General features: G+C 44.1%; 2 long non-coding RNA genes across 2 annotated transcripts; both read left to right on the forward strand.

Annotated features, from left to right (window-relative positions):
* The first annotated feature begins 2,053 nt into the window (after positions 1 to 2,053).
* Positions 2,054 to 7,909, forward strand: LOC135809824 (uncharacterized). Its single transcript, XR_010552243.1, has 3 exons — positions 2,054 to 2,475; positions 5,741 to 5,866; positions 7,689 to 7,909. It is a non-coding gene; the product is annotated as an uncharacterized LOC135809824 (long non-coding RNA).
* On the forward strand, positions 7,908 to 8,864 carry LOC135809831 (uncharacterized). Its single transcript, XR_010552245.1, has 3 exons — positions 7,908 to 7,971; positions 8,245 to 8,342; positions 8,617 to 8,864. It is a non-coding gene; the product is annotated as an uncharacterized LOC135809831 (long non-coding RNA).
* Positions 8,865 to 18,419: the final 9,555 nt, after the last annotated feature.

An 18,419-nucleotide genomic window follows, 5' to 3' on the forward strand; every position in this document is an offset into this window, starting at 1 on the left:
TGAGCCCCAGCATCAGCAACGTCCTGTCCCGTGCTCCTTTTCTTGCTGATTCCAACGAACTTTGATCGCCCAAAGAGTCGAGGGCCAAACCTGCCTCCTCAGTCGCCTCAGAAAAACCAACTGGCAACTCCATGGCCAAGTCAAATTTTATGCGTGTCGCCATAGTCTTTTCAGCCACACAGATGACGGTGAGGACACTCCCGGCGAAAGAGAGTCGACAGGCAGTGGAGAGGAGCAATCAGAGGTAGCTGACGATGCTATGTCGCCAAAGACGCCTGCCAAGCGAGGCCGAGATAAGAAACCTCTTTGAATAAATCACGCGCTAGCGCTCTTCTACAAGAAAATGCATCCGAAAAATATTTTCGGCAAAGTGAGCTTTTTCCGAACAAACACGCCGAATCTTCGTGTGCATTTTCGACCTCGCTCCCACGTGCCGAATCTTTTTGCCGAATTTCGGAATGCAAAACCTCTCTATTCTAGCAGAGCAAACTCTAGCAAGACATGCAACGATGCATCCCACCCACGTTGAGCTACAAGCAAACGTCATCATAACGCCGCCACACGCTTTCCACATCGGAGGCGAGCGACACGCATGAACTCCACACGCCGCGCGCCGCCGCACGCTTTCCACATCGGAGGCGAGCGACACACATGAACGCCGGTTACTTTAGCATGACACGTTGAGTGCCCACGACCAATGCCGCCTACGTTGAGCGTCGCGCATGAATGAATGATTATGTCCCGTTGAGTGCCACGCGCGTTGAATGACACAGTCATGCCACGACGCATAGAGTACCATGTGAGCATGCACCAAGGCGTGTGACCGACATGGATACCGTGGTGTCCAGCGCACGTGACTGTTGCCAGCAGCAAAGCATGAGCATGCATGTGCAGTAAAGCGCAGGCAATCATAGCATGCAGCATAGTTTGAGTGGTAGCACGAAGCAGCCGCGTGCACCTATTAATGTGCATTATTACTATATAAATGCTACAGTAATACATGTCAAACAAGTAACGTAGTTGCGTGATGTCTGTGGCCTTCATCCTATTCATATCACAACTTGGTGCTCTTACTAGTACAGTTTATTGGACATTTGAAACCCTTTCACTGCGGCGGTTATTACGAGTTTTCAGGCAGCTTGATGACGTAGGAACGAGGTTGCGTACATCTACTGTATAACACCTTTATTTCGGTGTAATTTAAATTTCGGTAACTTCGGTACTGGTCCTGGATCACCTAATTTAACATTACACCTAAATTTTCCGAAATACCAAAAATATGTAAAAATCATGAAAATCAGTGTCAAATTAAAAAAAATCAACTTGTATATGTACTGGTATACCGGTAGTACATTGTACATACATAACATGTACCGGTATTATGTGGAGCCTTTTGGCCTTGGCGGAGATATTAGTGCAAGAGCGTTTTTTTTTTTTTTTTTTGGTGCCATGCATACTGAATTTATCCTTACACCGAAAGGTCAGGGGTTGGCTTTTACCGAAATTTTACAACACCGAAAATAAGGTGATATACAGTACTCTCTGCTATGTAGTCACTTGAGTGAGTGAAGACTACTTTAAGATAATTAAAATTATTAAATAATTTACAATAAAAATAGAACTGTTCTTCTAGCGCTCACAACATGTACAACAATAACAAGCAGATAGCTGTACGTGTGTGTTTAGAAGATCAGCGAGAATCAGTAAAAACAGGAGACTGCAACTGTCATCGCGCGTAGGTAGGTCTACGCGGCATGGCGCCTACGTTATTACGGCTACATCATACATGCGGCTGACACAAGCAATTAATTATTTAGCAAACCATGCATGCTGATTGCATGCCAAGTGTGCAGCGCGCGCACAGCATGCCACGTCTCGACCGCTCTTGCTTATTGTGCAAAGGGTCTATTAACGAGTTACGTAGGCGCCATGCCGCGTAGACCTACCTACGCGCGATCACCGTTGCAGTCTCCTGTTTTTACTGATTCTCGCTGATCTTCAAAACACACACGTACAGCTATCTGCTTGTTATTGTTGTTTATGTTGTGAGAGCTAGAGGAACAGTTCTATTTTATTGTATTCTTTTCAAGTTGAGCATTCGTCTTCCACTCTATCGTGATAACTGGCATACTGATTAGGCAGTGCTAGTAATAGCAACATCCACTGTCTGTTTCGAGTAGTACTGTAGTCTCAGTCTGTGTCATCCGAAGAGCAGGATTGCCTTGTCGTCGTGCATACCGCAGTAGCTGCTGTCCGACACATTTTGATCAGAATGGCAAAGAAAAAACAATCCTAAAGTAAGCGTCACAAGGAGGTGGGACGTAAGCGAGAGGAGCGCTCGGCAAAGCCAGCTTTGAAACATGAGAGACAAAGCAAGAGAGAAAACTACCTGGAAGAGGACGATGTTGAATTCATCAGCTTTGCTAACCAGCTGCAGGCAAAAGGCTTGAAAATCAAGGATGTCCCGGGAGATGGGTAAGTACGCAGTGCAAATTGTGCACAATCAATGTACTACAGTGTATAGTGTGCATGGTATCCGGTACGCTGAAGCAAAACCAAGAGTAGATTTTTGTCATGGTGCAAATAATCCCTGGAAATAGCGCTGGTCTCTGTTATAATATCAGCCTATTCAATATCACCTTCTCTGATGAGCCTTATGAAGGCGAAACAGCTGTCAGGAAGAATTTCAGTATCTACCTTCCTTGTATTGCTGTTGGTGTGTGTATTGGCTACCGAGGTAGCAGTGAGTCAGCTGTGAGAGCGCATGGAGGAGAGGGGAGGAAGAGTTCTTTACATTTTATTGGCCGAATAGTACCGTTCACCATTTGAAATTGAGTAGAGTGGTTGTTGGAAAAAGAAAGGAGAGTAGATGATAGTTTCCGAACGCAGATCTACCAGTTTCGGTAGAACGTCGATTTTACTGTACGATAATATTATGATATTTTGTGGGAAACAGCTCTCATGGTCCCACAAGGACAGAAATGCCGTACCTCTACCGACTTCTACCAGCCTCAAACCTGGTAGAGCCGGTAGAGGAAAGCAGAATCTACCATTTGGTGTAGAAAAAAACCCAACACATCTACCGAATATCCATCAGTTCGAGGGAAAGTTGCAAACGGGAAAGGTCTGAAGAAAAAAGTTGACTGTCACCACCAGGACTCGAACCATGGACCCTGGCTTAAGAACATCTACCATGCTGGATAGGCCCGGGCGGACAATGCTAGTTATTTTGCGTGATAATGCCAATGGCAATGCCAGAAAAACTGTATCATAATGCTACTTATAATGCTGCTGTTCCTCTGTAATGCCAGCAATTCACCAGCAGTAAGTATGAAAAATGGCTTGGTTTGGGCAGTATTGTGCACGTTTCGTAGTTCTACGTAGACAGCATGGAAAATACTAATCATGATCATAATGCTTATTGTATGCTGCTATTGCTTCATACAATCCCTTGCACCTAGCTGTCCAGCGAGGAAAGTCTCGAGTGGAGGTCTCTCGATCTGCTCGCTCATTCGCCTGGCATTCAGTAGCACTTCATCGCCAAGGACTTCAATGCAAAACAGTTTTCACACTGCGCTTCAAGGCTTTTTCCTCGTGAACTTGCTGCAAACGTATGAGCTCTGCTGCGCGTGTTCCCTTTGTGTGAGGCCCAGAAACAGCTAGTATCTCCGTACTTCGATTGGCTGGATCGATGTCGTCCAGGTTCTCCTCACTATCGCCATCACGACTCTAACTGGACACGATTTCTTCACCATTTTCCGCAAGCAGCAGCTAGGGCAGAAATTTCGCCATCCCTGAGTGTAGCAGATGGAATCCGTTTGATCAGCTCAAAAACTCTTCGTTGTGACTAGAGGAGTAGCAGGGAATATTCTACCGGAAGCCCTTTGATTTCCTTGACTGCTGAAACCCTTCCGGCCATGACTGCTACTTGTTCAAACAAGCTAGGTTCTCTTTGGTTCCACTTCACTGCACTCGACCGTCCACGCGACACAACCTTTTTACAAAACATCATTTTTCTCAAAAAAATGATTTTCACCCTAACTATAAGTAACTAAGCCTGGTTTTCGCAGAAGTAAGGGCCATTTGAGTATAATGCCACTTTTGTGGAAATGTAGTCGGTCTTTGCTAATTCGTTTCAAATTCAATGTATCTCTTAGTTGTCGTCACCCGTCCTCTATAGTTTTACCTCGTTCTGGCGCCCATTTCCTTAAATCCCCTCTCTTCAGTTTATCTGTGCAATGGAACAAACTTCCAGAACGCATCCGCTGCGTTCAGTCCTCTGTCAATTTTCGCATTGCTCTAAAGGCTCATTACTCTCAGCATAGATATTCTCTGACTGGAATTCCGAACTTTTCCGTTTGAGAAATTTTTTTCCTTGAAATTAATCCTTGCTGGGTTTTTTTCATCTAAATGTCCCGCTATTATCTGCAGAGGTGATTTCTTCCCTCGTCGATTTCTTTCCTGCTTTTATACCTCGATATTTAGGTACTTGTTTCTTTCTTCCCATGCTTCATCTTCCACTCTCCTCTCCCCCATTTCCCCATTTTTCTTGCGATATTTATGTGGGAGACTTCCGTGATAAGCATCCATTTGCTTTTGGAGAATCCTTTTAAATAAATACAATACAAAATAGTGTTATAATGCTAGCATAGTGCCCGTTGCAAATCGCACACTATAATGCTACTTATTATGCTAGCAGTATCCGCCCAGGCCTAATGCTGGATGACATAAATGTGCCAGCATTTGAAAAAAATTGGGCCCTCTATTGTAGTATTGAATAGTGTCTTCATGTATACCCTGGTGTTGATGTGTCATCCTTGTTGTCAATACCGCTACCCGCATCAGTATACCCTGGTGTTGATGTGTCATCCTTGTTGTCAATACCGCTACCTGCATCAGTATACCCTGGTGTTGATGTTTCATCCTTGTTATCAATACCGCTACCTGCATCAGTATACCCTGGTGTTGATGTGTCATCCTTGTTGTCAATACCGCTACCTGCATCAGTATACGCTGGTGTTGATGTGTCATCCTTGTTGTCTATACCGCTACCTGCATCAGTATACTCTGGTGTTGATGTGTCATCCTTGTTGTCAATACCGCTACCTGCATCAGTATACCCTGGTGTGGATGTGTCATCCTTGTTGTCAATACCGCTACCTGCATCAGTATACGCTGGTGTTGATGTGTCATCCTTCGTATCAATACCGCTACCTGCATCAGTATACCCTGGTGTTGAAGTGTCATCCTTGTTGTCAATACCGCTACCTGCATCAGTATACCCTGGTGTTGATGTGTAATCCTTGTTGTCGATTCACATTGTTGTCACTGGTACCTTCAGGAATTGTCTGTTCCGCGCGCTGGCAGATCAATTGGACGGCGACAGGGCAAGGCACGACCAACACAGGCAAGAAACTGTCCACAACATGATTGACCACCGCCAAGTAGTGAGAGCTTTATTTCATTAGCCAATGCCTTCCTGAAGCCGTAGAGCCGTCACTTGTCAATGACCAGTAGTGGTATTAATTTTCTTACCATCGGATGCCTCAACAGTGATATACACAACTCTTAAGAGGGCTGATAACGGGATAAGTGAAAAGGAAAAGAAAAGAAAACTAGACAATATTTGATTGAGAATGCAGTGATCCATGTGGATGGTTTTTGTTATTTGCCAGGTGTGTGAGGGGTATGATGACCGTGGTCTGTTGTTGTGTGCCTGTATTGCTATGATGTCAAGCAGAAGAATGGCAAGAAGAGATGCTCCCATCCGCAGTACGGCCGAAAGAAGAAGAGCAAGCCGGCACCGGCACGGAAGAGAAAAGATTTCGCTGCGCGTGTCCTGACCCGGCTGGAGAAGGATAAAAGTGTAGGTCCATGGTTTCATTCTTTCTTTGCATTGCGTTAACCTGTGTCTCGTGGAGTGCGACGACTGGTTTGATTGCAAATGCATGTTTTAGATTTGTTTCTAACTTGATTGTTTCTTCGGAGTTGAATATCATGAGCAAGAAATCAGCTTTAGTGCAGCCCTTCACAATCAAAATCTAGATGAACAGTTATGATATTCTTCTCAAAAGCCATATTTAGCCATTTTACCCACAAAATGGCCCACATGGGAAATTTCGTAATCAATAATTTGGTCGAAATTCGCAATTGTGGGAGAATCATGCACCGTTGGGAAGGGAAAGCCGTGCATGAGACATGCTTTAGTATAGGGCTGAAATCTCGACTATTCAAATATTCGTTAATTTAGCTTTGCAGAATGAACATTTGTGAGGTAACGAATGTTAGAACTGAAATTTTTTTCCCAATATGCTCGACACAAATGTTTTATTACAATCAGCGTACAACCGTACTGAGCCATCTGACAGCGTTTCTGGGGCGATGTTGCTCTCAACGGAGAGCGAAGCAAGGTCGCTGAAGGTTGTCATGTCAATGGCGTTGGTTTCCTCCTTGAAGTATACTTTTTGCCTGTATCATGTGGCGGGTATTCATGCCCTTGTCAGAACTCTGACGATTTGCGTGAATTATCAATCAAGAACATTTGTTCGTTGGTTCGTTCGTTAGAGTCAAGAACGTTCGATTGCTGAGAAATTGTGTTCGTTTCAGTCCTACAGTTTAGGTTATCGCAATACTCTCTCTATTTACAGTGCAAGCCTGGCATTGGGTGAGGCAAGTTTGCGACGTACACACTATAAGGCTATCAGAACATACAGCTTCATCTGTGGACCACAGGTGATTGCAAATTACGACACGCTCTCTGTCGTCCTTTGATTATGAAAGGTGGCTATCGAAAACGTATGCCCTTGTATCTGAATATTAAAATGAATTTCCGCACGTAACATTCGATGTTTGAAAATGGCTTATTTTTTGTAGAGTATATTGGTGTGTCATCATGGTACTGAAGTTGGCTGCTCCAACGAGGAGCACACGCTTCTTGCCGAACTTGACACTTGACTGACTCACGATTGCCATCCGGAGCACACGTGGAGCACGTTGCACCTTCCGCTCGGCAAACCTGAAAGAAAGCACCACTGCCTGCTCAATACACAGTGTGTCAAGTTCGACAAGAAGTTTGTGCTCCTCGTTGGAGCAACCAACTTCATGACTAGTACCGCCAAAGTCGCAACTTCTAAGTTCATAATGGGATTAGTTTGTAAAATTATTGCCTTTGGGTGTTACTCTTTTATTGAAACCATTTCTTGTTGAACCTTCTACTAGTGCCTTAGTTTATGCCCCAGCTGTTACGCTGTCATCACACTACGGTACAAAGCGCTGTGTCTACATCCACATAAGGTTTTGGTCGGTTGTCATGATGATCCATGTATGAAGTGAAAGCGGGAGCAGAAGAAACGGGAAACGTAGACGTGGTGGGGAGTGGGCCACTTTTTGTATAAAAGGGTGTATCTCCCACAGTCTGTTTCCAAGCGACCTTGTACGTGCGAATCTTCAAATTTCTCCAAAACGTGACCGCGTGTACTGGTCAAGAACTGTGCCTGTTTGATGACACGACTAGCGGTTTTGGATTTTTCACTGTGGACGCAGACGTAAGGGGAAGCCAGAGAACGAAGTGTGATGGCGGCCTTACTAGCTCCTTGGGTGTTGCTGGTATTATCGCCTACGCTGATTTCTTGTATTCGTTGCTGCCAAAATTTCCTTACATTAGCTTTATTCTTGTTCCTTTTGGCCAGGCATTCTTCACCATCACGCTGATTTCTTCATAAAAGATTGCCAACCTTAAACCCATGCAGGAGGATGTGGCCGAGCAGCAAAGCAGCAATGTGATGGAGAGTCGGGATTCAATTCTTGCGTACTTTCGTAAGAATCATCTCGAGTTTACAACTTTGCTGCACGCGCAGTACGCTACACTGTGCATGCTCATCGAGCTGCAAAGCCAGTGCAATAATCGGCTACCGCTGCAATACCTGCATGGCTGAAATTATTGGAAGTCGTTTCCATTGCCCAGTGTGTGACGTAAGTTTGCATATTCCTATTGGCCACTGTATGTTTTCCAGATTTTTGTTCGTATTTTTTGTCTCAAGTTCTCTTAGTTCTTCTAGAGAAGACTGGACGTACACGATAGAATTTTTAATCCACATGACTGTAGTTTCTTCTGTACAACATGCAACACCTGCAGATTGCAGGTTCTTTACTCACCAGTAGTGTCCAGATCTGCCTCCATTCTGCATCTGATTGCTGTTTTGTACGTGTTTGTGTTTTGTACGTGTTTGTCCCTCCATATGCTAGGATTATGACCTGTGTGCTAAGTGCCATCAGGAACGCGGCCATTATCACCCGATGGAGCAACATGGTCGGCGGTGATTAAAGCTTTGAAGCCAATGAAGGTAACGGTTTTACTAAAATCCTTAGCCTCGCTGTTCGTGGAGCGGAACAGCAGTCTGTACTATTCAGTGGAGATGGGCTTGTTGAGGACAAGGTTATCATTTTGTTTGCTTAGATGGGCCGTCGCGTGTTTCAGAGGATGCCGTGCATCATACAGTGACAGGCGGCGGTTGAACTCGTTTGTTGCCCAGTGTCGCCAGACTGAGTAGGCCCATGGCGGTAAATTGTGTACTGGGTGTTTTCTTGCTCTCTGTTCTTTGCGTATTTTCATTGTAGGCGTTTATACCTTTCGTATCTGGACAGTGTCCATTTCTTCCGGCCAAAGCAGTTGCGTACTCAAGTGTATTATGAGCTGCTTATCGCCTATAAGGACTATGTAGCAAAGCGAGGCTTTGTCGCTGTTAACCTTTGGGCATGCCCTCCTGGGAAAAACCAAGACTATATTTTCAACTGTCATCCACCTGGGCAAAGGATACTCACACAACAGCTTCTAAAACCGTGGTACAAGACAAAGCTGGACAGTGCAGTTGCTCGAAAAGTTGTTATCAAGTTTCGCGTAAGTGCTCTAAATCAACTCATTTTCGCTGGCAATTTTATTTCGCTGATTCCGCCGCTTGGTGCCAATTGGCCAAAGTTAACCGCAGGCCAAAATTTGTCATCGAGGCAAATGATGCATAATTCAGCCATGGCTGCACGTGAGGGCAACAACTATTAAACGATCTTTTCTAAATCGGCCAAAGTTTCTCACCGGCCAAAATTTGTTGATTTCCAGAGTAGCAAGAGTAGTTACCTGCCACCGATACCTCATCCAAAGGGTATCAAACAACATGGGAGTACATACAGATTATCCAAGTGTAACGAAAGGGTATCCAACGCACACATGTATAAATGTACACTACATAGTACCTTCCGTTACAATTTGAAACTTCATGACAATTTGAATCAACTTCATGACATCTTTCTAATGCTTCTGATCTGTGAATCTATGTGAATGAGCATGCAGACATTTGTATGGATAAGTAGTAATTCCGCACGGTACATTTCAAACAAGGATATTGTACTATACTGTTCAAACTAGCTACACGCCGTACTGCTCTAGCTTATAGGTTGTTCTCCGATAAATCGACTGTTAGCGTAGCAGTTAACCGTTAAGGTGAAAACCGTAGCCGTTTGATCCCTATTGTTATACTGGCAATCTAATGTTGTTTATCCTTTCTCACTTTTTTGATCTTTCAGGATATTCACCAGTCTACACTTCAAGATCAAGTCAGCGTACCGACCGGTATGCATACTTTGAGGGTGATTCCTGGCCTAAAGTGTGTGAGAAGATCGCCAAGGAGGAAAAAGCGGAGAAGATCGCAGCTGAGGCCGAGGTATGTATTATCTTCTGTGTAGAGCAGGACTGATGGTTTACATCTCTCTCTCGAATTCAACTCCATCTCAAACATTTTACCACTGGTTGGATGGCATTTGGGTACCAGCCGCTGTTCGTCTTATGGTTGTTGGCAATTTGTCTTTTTTCAATGCCGCTGAGGTGATGGAGTGCATGGGATGAAGGTGACAAATTCGGCGATAGTTATAAGAAAGTTCGTTGCTCTCAATTTTCGAACTTGCACCTTTCCCACTTTTCCATTCAGCGGACTCATTATGTTTTTACAGAAAAGTGGGAAAGATGCAAGCTCGAACATTGAGAGCAACGAACTTTCATATAATTATCGCCGAATTTGTTACTAAAAAATCCGTTTCTTAAGTTATGCAAAACAACAATGTGATGACAGCCATTCCTCAACTTGCACTGCTCTGCACTCCAACTTCTTTGTATTATTACTCAACGTTCTTTCATCTTGATCAAATCTTAAAGGTTCGGACTAGATTAGGAGGAGGCTGCCTGAGGGTCAATACTTACATTAAGGATACAGTAGTGATTCTGAAATACTTGCCATTGAAATATTACCTCATCAATACCATAGCAAGGGGCTCTAAGCTGCTCTGGAACTGGGAAGATACCTTAGGTGTCCTCGGTGTGGGAATAAGACAAACCATACGCTAGCTTAAGGCTTGGCGTCTGCCAATCCCCCGCCAAGTAGTGAGAGCTTTATTTCATTAGCCAATGCCTTCCTGAAGCCGTAGACCCGTCACTTGTCAACGACTAGTAGTAGTATTTATTTTTCTTACCATCGGATGCCTCAACAGTGATATACACAACTCTTAAGAGGGCTGATAACGGGATAAGTGAAAAGGAAAAGAAAAGAAAACTAGACAATATTTGATTGAGAATGCAGTGATCCATGTGGATGATTTTTTTTATTGGCTAGGTGTGTGAGGGGTATGATGACCGTGGTATGTTGTTGTGTGCCTGTATTGCTATGATGACCGTGGTCTGTTGTTGTCTGCCTGTATTGCTATGGTGTCAAGCAGAAGAATGGCAAGAAGGGATGCTCCCAGCCGCAGTACGGCCGAAAGAAGAAGAGCAAGCCGGCACCGGCACGGAAGAGAAAAGATTTCGCTGCGCGTGTCCTGACCCGGCTTGAGAAGGATAAAAGTGTAGGTCCATGGTTTCATTCTTTCTTTGCATTGCGTATACCTGTGTCTCGTGGAGTGCGACAACTGGTTTGATTGCAAATGCATGTTTTAGATTTGTTTCTAACTTGATTGTTTCTTCGGAGTTGAATATCATGAGCAAGAAATCAGTTTTAGTGCAGCCCTTCACAATCAAAATCAAGATGACAAGTTATGATATTCTTCTCAAAAGCCTTATTTAGCCATTTTACCCACAAAATGGCCCACATGGGAAATTTTGTAATCAATAATTTGGTCGAAATTCGCAATTGTGGGAGAATCATGCACCGTTGGGAAGGGAAAGCCGTGCATGAGACATGCTTTAGTATAGGGCTGAAATCTCGACTATTCAAATATTCGTTAATTTAGCTTTGCAGAATGAACATTTGTGAGGTAACGAATGTTAGAACTGAAATTTTTTCCCAATATTCTCGACACAAATGTTTTATTACAATCAGCGTGCAACCTTACGGAGCCATCCGACAGCGTTTCTGGGGCGATGTTGCTCTCAACGGAGAGCGAAGCAAGGTCGCTGAAGGTTTTTATGTCAATGGCGTTGGTTTCCTCCCTGAAGCATACTTTTTTGCCTGTATCATGTGGCGGGGTATTCATGCCCTTGTCAGAACTCTGACGATTTGCATGAATTATCAATCAAGAACATTTGTTCGTTGGTTCTTTCGTTAGAGTCAAGAACGTTCGATTGCTGAGAAATTGTGTTCGTTTCAGTCCTACAGTTTAGGTTGTCGCAATACTCTCTCTATTTACAGTGCAAGCCTGGCATTGGGTGAGGAAAGTTTGCGACGTACACACTGTAAGCATATCAGAATATACAGCCCCATTTGTGGGACACAGGTGATTGCAAATTATGACACTCTCTCTGTCGTCCTTTGATTATGCGAGGTGGCTATCGAAAACGTATGCCCTTGTATCTGAATATTAAAATGAATTTCCGCTCGTAACATTCGATGTTTAAAAGTGACTTATTTTTGTAGAGTATAATGGTGTGTCATAATGGTACTAAAGTTGGCTGCTCCAACGAGGAGCACACGCTTCTTGCCGAACTTGACTGACTCACGATTGCCATCCGGAGCACACGAGGAGCACGTAGCACCTTCCGCTCGGCAAACCTGAAAGAAAGCACCACTGCCTGCTCAATACACAGTGTGTCAAGTTCGACAAGAAGTTTGTGCTCCTCGTTGGAGCAACCAACTTCATGACTAGTACCGCCAAAGTCGCAACTTCTAAGTTCATAATGGTATTAGTTTGTAAAATTATTGCCTTCGGGTGTTACTCTTTTATTGAAACCATTTCTTGTTGAACCTTCTACTAGTATCTTAGTTTATGCCCCAGCTGTTACGCTGTCATCACACTACGGTACAAAGCGCTGTGTCTACATCCACATAAGGTTTTGGTCGGTTGTCATGATGATCCATGTATGAAGTGAAAGCGGGAGCAGAAGAAACGGGAAACGTAGACGTGGTAGGGAGTGGGCCACTTTTTTGTATAAAAGGGTGTATCTCCCACGGTCTGTTTCCAGGCCACCTTGTACGTGCGAATCTTCAAATTTCTCCAAAACGTGACCGCGTGTACTGGTCAAGAACTGTGCCTGTTTGATGACACGACTACCCGTTTTGGATTTTTCACTGTGGACGCAGACGTAAGGGGAAGCCAGAGAACGAAGTGTGATGACGGCCTTACTAGCTCCTTGGGTGTTGCTGGTATTATCGCCTACGCTGATTCCTTGTATTCGTTGCTGCCAAAATTTCCTTACATTAGCTTTATTCTTGTTCCTTTTGGCCAGGCATTCTTCACCATCACGCTGATTTCTTCAGAAAAGGTTGCCAACCTTAAACCCATGCAGGAGGATGTGGCCGAGCAGCAAAGCAGCAATGTGATGGAGAGTCGGGATTCAATTTTTGCGTACTTTCGTAAGAATCATCTCGAGTTTACAACTTTGCGGCTCGCGCAGTACGCTACACTGTGCATGCTCATCGAGCTGCAAAGCCAGTGCAATGTAATCGTCTACCGCTGCAATACCTGCATAGCGGAAATTATTGGAAGTCGTTTCCATTGCCCAGTGTGTGACGTAAGTTTGCATATTCATATTGGCCACTGTGTGTTTCCAGATTTTGTTTGTATTTTTTGTCTCAAGTTCTCTTAGTTCTTCTAGATTAATAGCTCCTTGGGTGTTGCTGGTGTTATCGCCTACGCTGATTTCTTGTATTCGTTGCTGGCAAAATTTCCTTACATTACCTTTATTCTTGTTCCTTTTGGCCAGGCATTCTTCACCATCACGCTGATTTCTTCAGAAAAGGTTGCCAACCTTAAACCCATGCAGGAGGATGTGTGTGAGCAGCAAAGCGGCGATGTGATGGAGAGTCGGGATTCAATTCTTGCGTACTTTCGTAAGAATCATCTCGAGTTTACAACTTTGCGGCACGCGCAGTACGCTACACTGTGCATGCTCATCGAGCTGCAAAGCCAGTGCAATGTAATCGTCTACCGCTGCAATACCTGCATAGCGGAAATTATTGGAAGTCGTTTCCATTGCCCAGTGTGTGACGTAAGTTTGCATATTCATATTGGCCACTGTGTGTTTCCAGATTTTGTTTGTATTTTTTGTCTCAAGTTCTCTTAGTTCTTCTAGATTAATAGCTCCTTGGGTGTTGCTGGTATTATCGCCTACGCTGATTTCTTGTATTCGTTGCTGCCAAATTTCCTTACATTACCTTTATTCTTGTTCCTTTTGGACAGGCATTCTTCACCATCACGCTGATTTCTTCAGAAAAGGTTGCCAACCTTAAACCCATGCAGGAGGATGTGTGTGAGCAGCAAAGCGTCAATGTGATGGAGAGTCGGGATTCAATGCTTGCGTACTTTCGTCAGAATCATCTCGAGTTTACAACTTTGCGGCACGCGCAGTACGCTACACTGTGCATGCTCATCGAGCTGCAAAGCCAGTGCAATGTAATCGTCTACCGCTGCAATACCTGCATAGCGGAAATTATTGGAAGTCGTTTCCATTGCCCAGTGTGTGACGTAAGTTTGCATATTCATATTGGCCACTGTGTGTTTCCAGATTTTGTTTGTATTTTTTGTCTCAAGTTCTCTTAGTTCTTCTAGATTAATAGCTCCTTGGGTGTTGCTGGTGTTATCGCCTACGCTGATTTCTTGTATTCGTTGCTGGCAAAATTTCCTTACATTACCTTTATTCTTGTTCCTTTTGGCCAGGCATTCTTCACCATCACGCTGATTTCTTCAGAAAAGGTTGCCAACCTTAAACCCATGCAGGAGGATGTGTGTGAGCAGCAAAGCGGCGATGTGATGGAGAGTCGGGATTCAATTCTTGCGTACTTTCGTCAGAATCATCTCGAGTTTACAACTTTGCGGCACGCGCAGTACGCTACACTGTGCATGCTCATCGAGCTGCAAAGCCAGTGCAATGTAATCGTCTACCACTGCAATACCTGCATAGCGGAAATTATTGGAAGTCGTTTCCATTGCCCAGTGTGTGACGTAAGTTTGCATATTCATATTGGCCACTGTGTGTTTCCAGATTTTGTTTGTATTTTTTGTCTCAAGTTCTCTTAGTTCTTCTAGATTAATAGCTCCTTGGGTGTTGCTGGTATTATCGCCTACGCTGATTTCTTGTATTCGTTGCTGCCAAAATTTCCTTACATTACCTTTATTCTTGTTCCTTTTGGCCAGGCATTCTTCACCATCACGCTGATTTCTTCAGAAAAGGTTGCCAACCTTAAACCCATGCAGGAGGATGTGTGTGAGCAGCAAAGCGTCAATGTGATGGAGAGTCGGGATTCAATGCTTGCGTACTTTCGTCAGAATCATCTCGAGTTTACAACTTTGCGGCACGCGCAGTACGCTACACTGTGCATGCTCATCGAGCTGCAAAGCCAGTGCAATGTAATCGTCTACCGCTGCAATACCTGCATAGCGGAAATTATTGGAAGTCGTTTCCATTGCCCAGTGTGTGACGTAAGTTTGCATATTCATATTGGCCACTGTGTGTTTCCAGATTTTGTTTGTATTTTTTGTCTCAAGTTCTCTTAGTTCTTCTAGATTAATAGCTCCTTGGGTGTTGCTGGTGTTATCGCCTACGCTGATTTCTTGTATCCGTTGCTGGCAAAATTTCCTTACATTACCTTTATTCTTGTTCCTTTTGGCCAGGCATTCTTCACCATCACGCTGATTTCTTCAGAAAAGGTTGCCAACCTTAAACCCATGCAGGAGGATGTGTGTGAGCAGCAAAGCGGCGATGTGATGGAGAGTCGGGATTCAATTCTTGCGTACTTTCGTCAGAATCATCTCGAGTTTACAACTTTGCGGCACGCGCAGTACGCTACACTGTGCATGCTCATCGAGCTGCAAAGCCAGTGCAATGTAATCGTCTACCGCTGCAATACCTGCATAGCGGAAATTATTGGAAGTCGTTTCCATTGCCCAGTGTGTGACGTAAGTTTGCATATTCATATTGGCCACTGTGTGTTTCCAGATTTCGTTTGTATTTTTTTGCCTCAAGTTCTCTTAGTTCTTCTAGATTAATAGCTCCTTGGGTGTTGCTGGTGTTATCGCCTACGCTGATTTCTTGTATTCGTTGCTGGCAAAATTTCCTTACATTACCTTTATTCTTGTTCCTTTTGGCCAGGCATTCTTCACCATCACGCTGATTTCTTCAGAAAAGGTTGCCAACCTTAAACCCATGCAGGAGGATGTGTGTGAGCAGCAAAGCGGCGATGTGATGGAGAGTCGGGATTCAATTCTTGCGTACCTTCGTCAGAATCATCTCGAGTTTACAACTTTGCGGCACGCGCAGTACGCTACACTGTGCATGCTCATCGAGCTGCAAAGCCAGTGCAATGTAATCGTCTACCGCTGCAATACCTGCATAGCGGAAATTATTGGAAGTCGTTTCCATTGCCCAGTGTGTGACGTAAGTTTGCATATTCATATTGGCCACTGTGTGTTTCCAGATTTTGTTTGTATTTTTTTTGTCTCAAGTTCTCTTAGTTCTTCTAGATTAATAGCTCCTTGGGTGTTGCTGGTGTTATCGCCTACGCTGATTTCTTGTATTCGTTGCTGGCAAAATTTCCTTACATTACCTTTATTCTTGTTCCTTTTGGCCAGGCATTCTTCACCATCACGCTGATTTCTTCAGAAAAGGTTGCCAACCTTAAACCCATGCAGGAGGATGTGTGTGAGCAGCAAAGCGGCGATGTGATGGAGAGTCGGGATTCAATTCTTGCGTACTTTCGTCAGAATCATCTCGAGTTTACAACTTTGCGGCACGCGCAGTACGCTACACTGTGCATGCCCATCGAGCTGCAAAGCCAGTGCAATGTAATCGTCTACCGCTGCAATACCTGCATAGCGGAAATTATTGGAAGTCGTTTCCATTGCCCAGTGTGTGACGTAAGTTTGCATATTCATATTGGCCACTGTGTGTTTCCAGATTTTGTTTGTATTTTTTGTCTCAAGTTCTCTTAGTTCTTCTAGATTAATAGCTCCTTGGGTGTTGCTGGTATTATCGCCTACGCTGATTTCTTGTATTCGTTGCTGCCAAAATTTCCTTACATTACCTTTATTCTTGTTCCTTTTGGCCAGGCATTCTTCACCATCACGCTGATTTCTTCAGAAAAGGTTGCCAACCTTAAACCCATGCAGGAGGATGTGTGTGAGCAGCAAAGCGTCAATGTGATGGAGAGTCGGGATTCAATGCTTGCGTACTTTCGTCAGAATCATCTCGAGTTTACAACTTTGCGGCACGCGCAGTACGCTACACTGTGCATGCTCATCGAGCTGCAAAGCCAGTGCAATGTAATCGTCTACCGCTGCAATACCTGCATAGCGGAAATTATTGGAAGTCGTTTCCATTGCCCAGTGTGTGACGTAAGTTTGCATATTCATATTGGCCACTGTGTGTTTCCAGATTTTGTTTGTATTTTTTTGTCTCAAGTTCTCTTAGTTCTTCTAGATTAATAGCTCCTTGGGTGTTGCTGGTGTTATCGCCTACGCTGATTTCTTGTATTCGTTGCTGGCAAAATTTCCTTACATTACCTTTATTCTTGTTCCTTTTGGCCAGGCATTCTTCACCATCACGCTGATTTCTTCAGAAAAGGTTGCCAACCTTAAACCCATGCAGGAGGATGTGTGTGAGCAGCAAAGCGGCGATGTGATGGAGAGTCGGGATTCAATTCTTGCGTACTTTCGTAAGAATCATCTCGAGTTTACAACTTTGCGGCACGCGCAGTACGCTACACTGTGCATGCTCATCGAGCTGCAAAGCCAGTGCAATGTAATCGTCTACCGCTGCAATACCTGCATAGCGGAAATTATTGGAAGTCGTTTCCATTGCCCAGTGTGTGACGTAAGTTTGCATATTCATATTGGCCACTGTGTGTTTCCAGATTTTGTTTGTATTTTTTGTCTCAAGTTCTCTTAGTTCTTCTAGATTAATAGCTCCTTGGGTGTTGCTGGTATTATCGCCTACGCTGATTTCTTGTATTCGTTGCTGCCAAAATTTCCTTACATTACCTTTATTCTTGTTCCTTTTGGCCAGGCATTCTTCACCATCACGCTGATTTCTTCAGAAAAGGTTGCCAACCTTAAACCCATGCAGGAGGATGTGTGTGAGCAGCAAAGCGTCAATGTGATGGAGAGTCGGGATTCAATGCTTGCGTACTTTCGTCAGAATCATCTCGAGTTTACAACTTTGCGGCACGCGCAGTACGCTACACTGTGCATGCTCATCGAGCTGCAAAGCCAGTGCAATGTAATCGTCTACCGCTGCAATACCTGCATAGCGGAAATTATTGGAAGTCGTTTCCATTGCCCAGTGTGTGACGTAAGTTTGCATATTCATATTGGCCACTGTGTGTTTCCAGATTTTGTTTGTATTTTTTGTCTCAAGTTCTCTTAGTTCTTCTAGATTAATAGCTCCTTGGGTGTTGCTGGTGTTATCGCCTACGCTGATTTCTTGTATTCGTTGCTGGCAAAATTTCCTTACATTACCTTTATTCTTGTTCCTTTTGGCCAGGCATTCTTCACCATCACGCTGATTTCTTCAGAAAAGGTTGCCAACCTTAAACCCATGCAGGAGGATGTGTGTGAGCAGCAAAGCGGCGATGTGATGGAGAGTCGGGATTCAATTCTTGCGTACTTTCGTCAGAATCATCTCGAGTTTACAACTTTGCGGCACGCGCAGTACGCTACACTGTGCATGCTCATCGAGCTGCAAAGCCAGTGCAATGTAATCGTCTACCGCTGCAATACCTGCATAGCGGAAATTATTGGAAGTCGTTTCCATTGCCCAGTGTGTGACGTAAGTTTGCATATTCATATTGGCCACTGTGTGTTTCCAGATTTCGTTTGTATTTTTTTGCCTCAAGTTCTCTTAGTTCTTCTAGATTAATAGCTCCTTGGGTGTTGCTGGTGTTATCGCCTACGCTGATTTCTTGTATTCGTTGCTGGCAAAATTTCCTTACATTACCTTTATTCTTGTTCCT

The sequence above is a fragment of the Sycon ciliatum genome, chromosome 1, assembly GCF_964019385.1.
Source record: "Sycon ciliatum chromosome 1, ocSycCili1.1, whole genome shotgun sequence".
NCBI lineage: Eukaryota > Metazoa > Porifera > Calcarea > Leucosolenida > Sycettidae > Sycon > Sycon ciliatum.